This window comes from Halyomorpha halys, unplaced genomic scaffold (assembly GCF_000696795.3).
Source record: "Halyomorpha halys isolate HHAL.00 unplaced genomic scaffold, Hhal_1.1 Scaffold12.1, whole genome shotgun sequence".
NCBI classification, from domain to species: domain Eukaryota; kingdom Metazoa; phylum Arthropoda; class Insecta; order Hemiptera; family Pentatomidae; genus Halyomorpha; species Halyomorpha halys.
Genome location: NW_027109908.1, coordinates 1438532 through 1446538, shown reverse-complemented (window position 1 = coordinate 1446538; position 8007 = coordinate 1438532). Strand labels below are relative to the sequence as shown.

Below are 8007 nucleotides of genomic sequence, written 5' to 3'. Positions count from 1 at the left end.
ATTTAAGTGATAAATAAATATTTTCTACTTACCTAAGGTATTAAAATAGCAGTGGTTGTTTTTATGAACTATCTTCTGCTATCACCTCAACGGAGAGCGATAAGGTGTGCACGGTGTTAATTAGGGTACGATTTATATAGGAAAAGTCTCTATGACCAATCGTATTGCAGACTGAATGAAAAATTAGAGTGTCATTGTAAAGACAAGTATGCATGTTTCAACAAACAAAAGTAATTATTCTTTTGTAATCAACAAATCAAATTTGTTTACACATCTTAATGACTATTGACATAGACAGTTGGTTGTATTTTTCAACGTAGATTTTGACATCTATTCACAGTTTCTCGACATTTATAATAATTCAGACTCCACAAATTTTCTTTAATCGGATTATTAATAATCTTCTTAATGATTATTCTTATTATTCTAGGGAAAATTCTCATGGATCTTTGGAATCAAGCTCTAAATCATATGCTCTGCAAATCTGCCTAGAATATTTTTTAAAATATTTGAAGAATGTGTTGCGATGTTATTTTAATTTTATATTATTCTTCAGTATAGACAAATTTTACAATTGATAGATTTTTTTCTAATTAAAATCTGACATTTTTAAGGACTATTGAAAACACTAAGCATTAAATCAAAAGTCATTAATACTTACTTAAGCTTTCCAGCCCAATTCCTCATCTTTTGGGCTGATTATATTTTCCATTTTTCTCACTTCAAATACAAAACCAATCACTTGTAAATGTACTCTAATTCAATTCAAACCATTTTTAATATGGCTTTCACCATTTATATTGGAAACTTCACCACCATACATAACAGGTTGTTACTGTTCAAGAATTAAGTCTTCAAACTGTCGACTTGAGCACAGCTAAAGCTTAACACCTCCATAATCCATCCGAGTCCTATTCATACATACCATTTTTATCCCCCCAAAACACAATATTTTCCTTCTACTCCTGTTACACATTTGAACCATCAATTCTATTTTCCCATATATGCAAAATATTGCTACACTATACATAAGAAACTTTTATGACAATCTTTAGTACACTGAGAGGCAAAGTTTACATGAAATCACCCTTTCCTTAAACCTGGAAAACACTTCAATTTAATGTTCGGAATGTCCCATTTCAAAAATGAATTTAACATTTATGAGACGGATAGTCAAAATGAATGATTAACTGATGAAAGAATAAAGAAAATATAATTCAAAGCTAGTTAATTTTAAAAGAAATTAATTAGTTTTACTTACAAATTTTCTGTATGCAACAAAATAGGCTTCTAAAATTCCAACTTTTCAGGAAGTTGTTTATTGTAAAAGAGTACGAGGATATCAATAATAAGCTCCCTGAAAGACAGAGAAACATCTTTTGCTTTTAAGATGTTAGTTCAAGAACTTTATTTAAATTTCTTCTTTATTTATTCACTGATTAATATTATCTTTGCTAAATTGAACACACTTGAACTCTTTTCCTTGAGTTTTAATGGAAGACAAGCTTTTTATAGTTCTAAATTATTATTTTATTTTTTTTCATTTTGATATTCTATTTATAGTCCTAATATATTGTAATATCCTCTCTTATGAGTAAATAGTTATTTTTATGTATAAATGATTTTAGTTATGTTTTTATTTTATATATCTACGTTAAATATTGTTCATTTGTTTTGTTGAACCAAAAAGCAATCTAACCAATTTTCATTGTCTAAAAGAAATACGTTATTAATAACAAAGTCCAGATGTGTGTCCCACAGCACGTGTTCTCCAAAAAGTCCGTTGGATAGTAGCCATGTTGAGCAGACTCAAATACTTTCTTAATTGTACTTAATTGTAGTTACCGTAAATTTAAGAAAAAATAGAAATCAAGAATAATGTTCATAAAGAAAATCACATGCAAAAACTCAAAACTGTTGTGCTAAATTGATGTTTACATTGAACATCGAGAGAAAGATCATGGTTGGTGAAAGGCATTCATTGCTCAGGCACAGGCAGGGAATGATGTTTCCTGGATGAGGAGGTCATCATCATCTTTTTTCTTGCTTAAGGGTAGACATCTTGAAAAAGAAGACATCGATGAGTCACTCAAGTAGAATAAGGGACTCTTGGTTTGAATTGCCTGGTGAGAGGATGTTGGTCTCCTAAAAGCAGAGGTGACTGGAAGCCATTGTTGACCGTTAGTCAGAGCATTTTGGGAAAGAAGACATCAAGACTCATCAACCATCAAAAGAAGACTATCTATGTTATAAATTTAAATAAAATTATCCTATCTGTTTAATATTAAAGCTTTTCATTTGTACCTAAGCTATATTTAAGATATGAAATTACTTAAAACTATTAAAAATTACTTTTATTTAATTTAAATTAATTTTTTTAATACTACAATATATAAAAAAAGGTTTATTATCAAACAAAACATTAAAAAGAGATTTATATTTATTATAGATTTACCTGATACTCTGCAACCACCAATTAAAAGTTTGATTAAAAAAAAAAAAAATGTATACTATTTTTAAGAGTCATATATTCTATTTGTTACTTCTATATAACAACTTCTGGGAAAATTAAACACTCTTAAAACTTCAATAATGTTTTATTATACATTGGATGATGTTTCAGACCAAATTTTTCTATCTCCAAACAGTTATGGAAATAGGATTAGCAACATAAAATACTGCTGAGATATATTAACTATAATGTAATTCAAATTTATAATTTGAAGAAATACAATTTATCAGCAGTTGGAGGAGTGGTCTAACACTAAGAATTAAGTTAGAAAATAGACAAAAATTGGTCAATAAGTCATCCATCCAATGAATAAATGATGGAATAAATAAAAATAAATGAGGATAATTGAAGTTTTAAGTACCCTTAAATTTTCACCGGAGTGGTTTTATGGAAAATACCATAAATAAAAAAAAGGAATTATCAATGTTGATGAGTGGCGGTCCCACAAAATGAAGAACTTTGTCGCTCAACCATAGTTAGGCAGTATAGGACTCCAATGGGAGTCTTGGCCGAAAAAAAAACTATTCCTATTTATAAAATATTATTCAGGCCACTACTGATGTATGGCTGTGAAGTCTGAGTAGCGGCATCCCTTTCGTAAAAGAAAAAATTACAATCATTTCAAAAAAAGATCCTAAGAATCTCAATGGATACTCCTTGGTTTTTAAAAAATAGTCAATTGCATCAGGAAGTAGAAAACTTCATCAAAAAACAGTTCATAAAATTCCTCTCCTAGTTACAAACAGTTAAAAGAGCACTGACTTACAACTTGGGAGATCCAACCTCAACCCGAAGACTGAAGTACTGTCTGCTGCAGAACTTCCTGTTATAAATTCTATATTTATCAATTATATTATTAAGTCATTGTTTTTGTTATTAACTTTACTTTTTCTCTCTTCATAAAATTTTTTTTTATCTATATATTTTATTACACTTTTTCGTTACATGTATTTTGTTTATAATTCATCTTTATTATTCAAAATTGACCAGTATTTATAGAGTTGTAAATAGTTAAGGGTGTCTTTTGCATGAGACTATACCCCTCATAATCAATTTTCAAAAAAAATAAAATCTGTTATATTAACCATGTAAGGCCCACCTGATTTGATTTGATATTAAATAAAAAAAAATATGAATATGAAATAAATATAGAAAAAAATAGAATATTCTGATCTATTTTAAACAAATTTCTTATTTCCTATAATCTGACTCTATTATCTATTGACAAAGAAAGTGAAGGCAATGTCCATACACTCAAAAGGTGGAAATACTTGTTATAAAATTAGGTGTGTGTTAAAATAAAATAAAAATAACTAAAATACTTTTGTTTTAAATTCTAGTTTTAATTATATTCGTAATTTTCTTTATATGACCTATGTTATTTATTTTAGAATTCTCTAAAGATTATTAATAACCAGTTAATGCAAAACCATAACTAATGATATTACTTTTTTAAATTTCTGTTCTATATCAGAAATTTTTTTTTCTAAGGGATATAAATAATTTTTATTTTGAAATTGATGGATAATTACCTTAAATTTTAGTGTTTATATTTGAGGATCATTAACAAACTTGTGAATATTTATACATGCAAAACATCTTGAGCAAACAACTAACATATCAATCAGTTCAGTGACAGAAAAAGTTTTTTTTTTATTAATGTATGGTAGAAATAAATAATTCTGATTGATAATTGGAGAAGATGGTCAGGGTGTGCAGTCAACAAAAAAAAAAATTATTCATGCCGACGTTTTGACATGAGTTTCAGGTCTTCATCAGGGCTATAGAACAAAAAGAGAAAACAACCACATAAAATTGAAAAGAAATAGTATACTAACAAATTTGGAATTATACAAAATATTGAATTGAATAATACAAAATAGTTGATTGATAACAGTGATATATAATATATTATATTTCATCTTTCACTGTTATTGATCTACTACTGTCTAATTCCATGGTCATCAATCAACTTTTTTGTATTATTCAATTCAATATTTTGTGTAATTCCAAATTTTTTATGTTAGAATACTATTTCTTTTCAATTTTATTTTTCTCTGAATAATGATTTTTCTCCTTCTATAGCCCTGATGAAGACCTGAAACTCAGGTTGAAATGTTGGCATGAGTAAATAATTTTTGTTTATTTATGTTTTTTTTTGCTGACTGTACCCTCCGACCATCTTCTCCAATTATTAATCTACAGTCTACTATGTGCACCTCATTATGAATTCTGACTTATCCTTTAAGAAATGTATTGTCAGAATCCATTGTTTAAGGAGTGTCTGGTATGTACAATCACATTATTGCCCTTACTGCTTCCCAAAATGTTTAAAAAAAAAAACGAATATTGACAAAAACTAAATGCAAAGTTTGATAAACTGTCCTACTGTGACTTGCAGATATGGGTCTCCAATGTCTCCCACTCCAGGTGGACTTTATTAGGGCTGGTTCGTTATAACCTCTAGACTCTAGACTTTAGAGTCGAGAACCAAATAAACCTTGCCTTATGGGCTTCACTTTTCCTGGTAACTTACCCATTATACATTATATTACATTATACTCCTTCCTCTAAGCTAATATGAAATGACTTCAGTTAGGTTAGCATGTTCAATATACTTAGCCCAGGATGCGCGAATACCCCCAATAGTTTATGATAGTGAAGAGAGCACCAAATACTCCTGTAATCTTAATATAGTTATAAGTATATAAAATATGTCTATAAACATATGTAAATACCATATCGAATGAAGAACATAATGAATCTTTAAAAAAAAAATATTATGATATTAGTCAGTCAACTTTTTGTTTTTTACATCTGATGATTTGTAAAAATGAATGAAAACTTAATTGGTTGATGCAACAATCAACTTGAACATGTTGATGATGGTTTGGTTCTTAGAGGGAAGAACTTCATCGATAACGCTAACTTGTTGACGGTCTTTCAGACTGGTTTGGGTGTCGTTCTTCAGGAACAGACTAATGGCACTATTTTTCAACCCAACAGTCAAGCGTAGCAGAGTCTCCTTTTCTATTTCCATTTCTTGCATTGATGTCGCTGTCAAACTGAATAAGGTGAGAGGTGAGTTAGGGCATCCTACTTCCAGGTTAAGAGGTGTGTCACTGTCAGCGTTGACTAGCAAGGTGTCAGCCTCGAAGTCAATGAGATCGTCTGGGTGAAATGTTCTTGCAGCCATGTTAAAAGACAAGAACCCAATCCTTTTCTCATATTCGATGTTCGGGTGTGAAGTGGCGATTGTTCTCTTTATTTCTGGTTCCATTCAACTCAACTGGTTCCATTTAAATCAATCCCTCCTGAAAGAAAAAAAACAGAAATACCATCAATTATCCATTTTCTATTATTCTATCACTGGGTGTGTCCCATAGTTTCAACCCTGTTAAATTTGGATTATTATTATTTCATTATGAAGAGAAGATGGTTGTGGGTGCGGTCAGTGAAGAACACAAATAAGTAAAAATATATTTATTAGTGTCAATGCTTCAGCCAGAATTTCAAGCTTTCTTTCAACTAGTTCTACTACTTTTTTTACACGTACTTTTTAAAGCATAGTCATAAAAAGTGAGAAGATTTACTTTTATTTTGCCAAATATTTCAAAAGGCACCAGAAAATTTGGGTTGGTTCTTCCAGATTTAGATTTAGCAACCCTAAAGACATGTAGAAATATCGTAATTACTGAGTTGTTTATAACAATCAGCCCCTTTTTTAAAACTGCCTGGAGCTCTTCTTTAGCATTAGTTTTAGCTTTAAATGTAACTGGATTTTGTGTGTACATAATCATGAGCAGAACAACATTTTTTGATAAAATGCATATGTTCCAGAAAAAAAAATAGATAAATAATTTTTTTACAGTATAGTTTGGTTTAAACATTAATAAAGCTACTAAATTTGATTTCTGGGTCATCATATACATAATCTATGCATAAAACTAAAAAATATGACTCTCAATTTGACTTTACCTTAGAGCTGATTGACTATCTATACCCTTGTGTTATCTTATCAAGTTAAATAAACTAAATTTTATCAATCAGTTTTTTAAGTATGGCAGTGCAGTAATTTACAGGAGATGAGGTTGTCAATTAGTTTATTTTTATTATAAATTATTTTATGGTAATTATTTAATAGAATAGTAAATAATAGCTATGTGAATATTTAATTAAATTAAATTAATTAAAAATGACCAGAATTTTAAGTAAAAACAAAAAAAACTCAACAAATAAAATTATTTTATGTAGACATGGCAAACATGGACTGTAGTTTTTTGATTTGTAAGCCTCATCCGTTCGATCTCTTTTATATATCGCATATTTGAAAACTGAATAGATTGAAAAGTTATAATTGTACTATATAACTATAAAGATATATAATAAACATGTCATTTTCATACTATTAAAAATCCAATTAAATGCTATATACATGTTTATCAATATGCAAAATATATATGGGTTAATTAAATTGACACTCTAAATCAACTTGAGCAAACTGTTGGCGAACGACTGCATAATTGTTTTTCAAATAACATCTGAATGTATTTTATTTTAGACTGATTTTGTGTCAAAATATTACTATTTTAAAGTGTCTCTAATAATTGCTTATTTTGCTTTGTAATAAAATATTCCTAAAGAATTATCTTCTAAATGATTTCTAAAAGAATTATATTCCTAAATGAGTGATTTATTCAATCTTAAATTTGATATTTAAATCTCAAAATTAAAAAAAAAAAAAACCTCATTGTGGAAACCATTTATATCAATTTAACACAGAAATCCATCAATCATAAAGTTAATAAATACTTTATTTACCTGACATACCCTTACATCTTATGCCTTATTAAACCTTCATAATTCTTCTTTCACTTTATGTTCTGCATCTCAGAAGTTAATTTTCTTCCCATATCTTTCATTACTTTATATTTTATATTTACTATCTATCCTTTTTTTTTATATTTATATTACTGTACTTTGTATTCATATGTTACCTTCAACTTATACTTACAATCATTTCTTTATATTAAAATGTTTTTTATTATATATATAATTTACACACTTTTGTACCTCTATTTATGTTATATATTATGTATTCTACACCATATTATATTTATTTTATCCTTTGGAAGATTATTGATTGACCGTGTGTATAGATGAATGGAATATGGTCCGGATGCGGTAAAAAAAATAATCAAATAGTAGATAATTATACTATTTTATTGAGCCAAACTATTTTATTGGGCTCAATAAAATAGTATAATTATCTACTATTTGATTTTTTTTTTACCGCACCCGGACCATATTCCATTCATTTATTGTATCCTTTCTTTTAATTTTATTTCTTCTTTTTTGTATTCTATCCATATATATTGTAATATGCTCTTTTTGTGTAAGTAGTATATTTTGATGTATAAAGGGTTTTTAATATGTTTTATTTTATGTATCATTTTAAGATTGTTAATTTGTTTTGTTTATCCAAAAAGCAAGCT

At 28.1% G+C, this 8007-nt stretch overlaps 2 protein-coding genes across 7 annotated transcripts in view; one reads left to right on the top strand and one right to left on the bottom strand.

Moving 5' to 3' along the window:
• The window catches only part of LOC106679252 (ribonuclease Oy), a 24562-nt gene extending 24371 nt beyond the window's left edge, over nt 1-191 (bottom strand). The window contains exon 1 of the mRNA XM_014418293.2: nt 33-191. The gene's annotated coding sequence lies outside the window, so the exon portion shown is untranslated. The remainder of the gene's footprint in view (nt 1-32) is intronic.
• The window catches only part of LOC106679233 (uncharacterized), a 44906-nt gene that overhangs the window by 29486 nt on the left and 7413 nt on the right, over nt 1-8007 (top strand). The window contains exon 1 of one of the 6 annotated variants that reach the window (XM_067048075.1): nt 6575-6602. The exons of 4 other annotated variants lie outside the window; for them this stretch is intronic. The gene's annotated coding sequence lies outside the window, so the exon portion shown is untranslated. Of the gene's footprint in view, nt 1-6574; nt 6603-8007 lie in introns of those variants that run through there. One more of the 6 variants, XM_014418272.2, reaches the window with a different exon arrangement.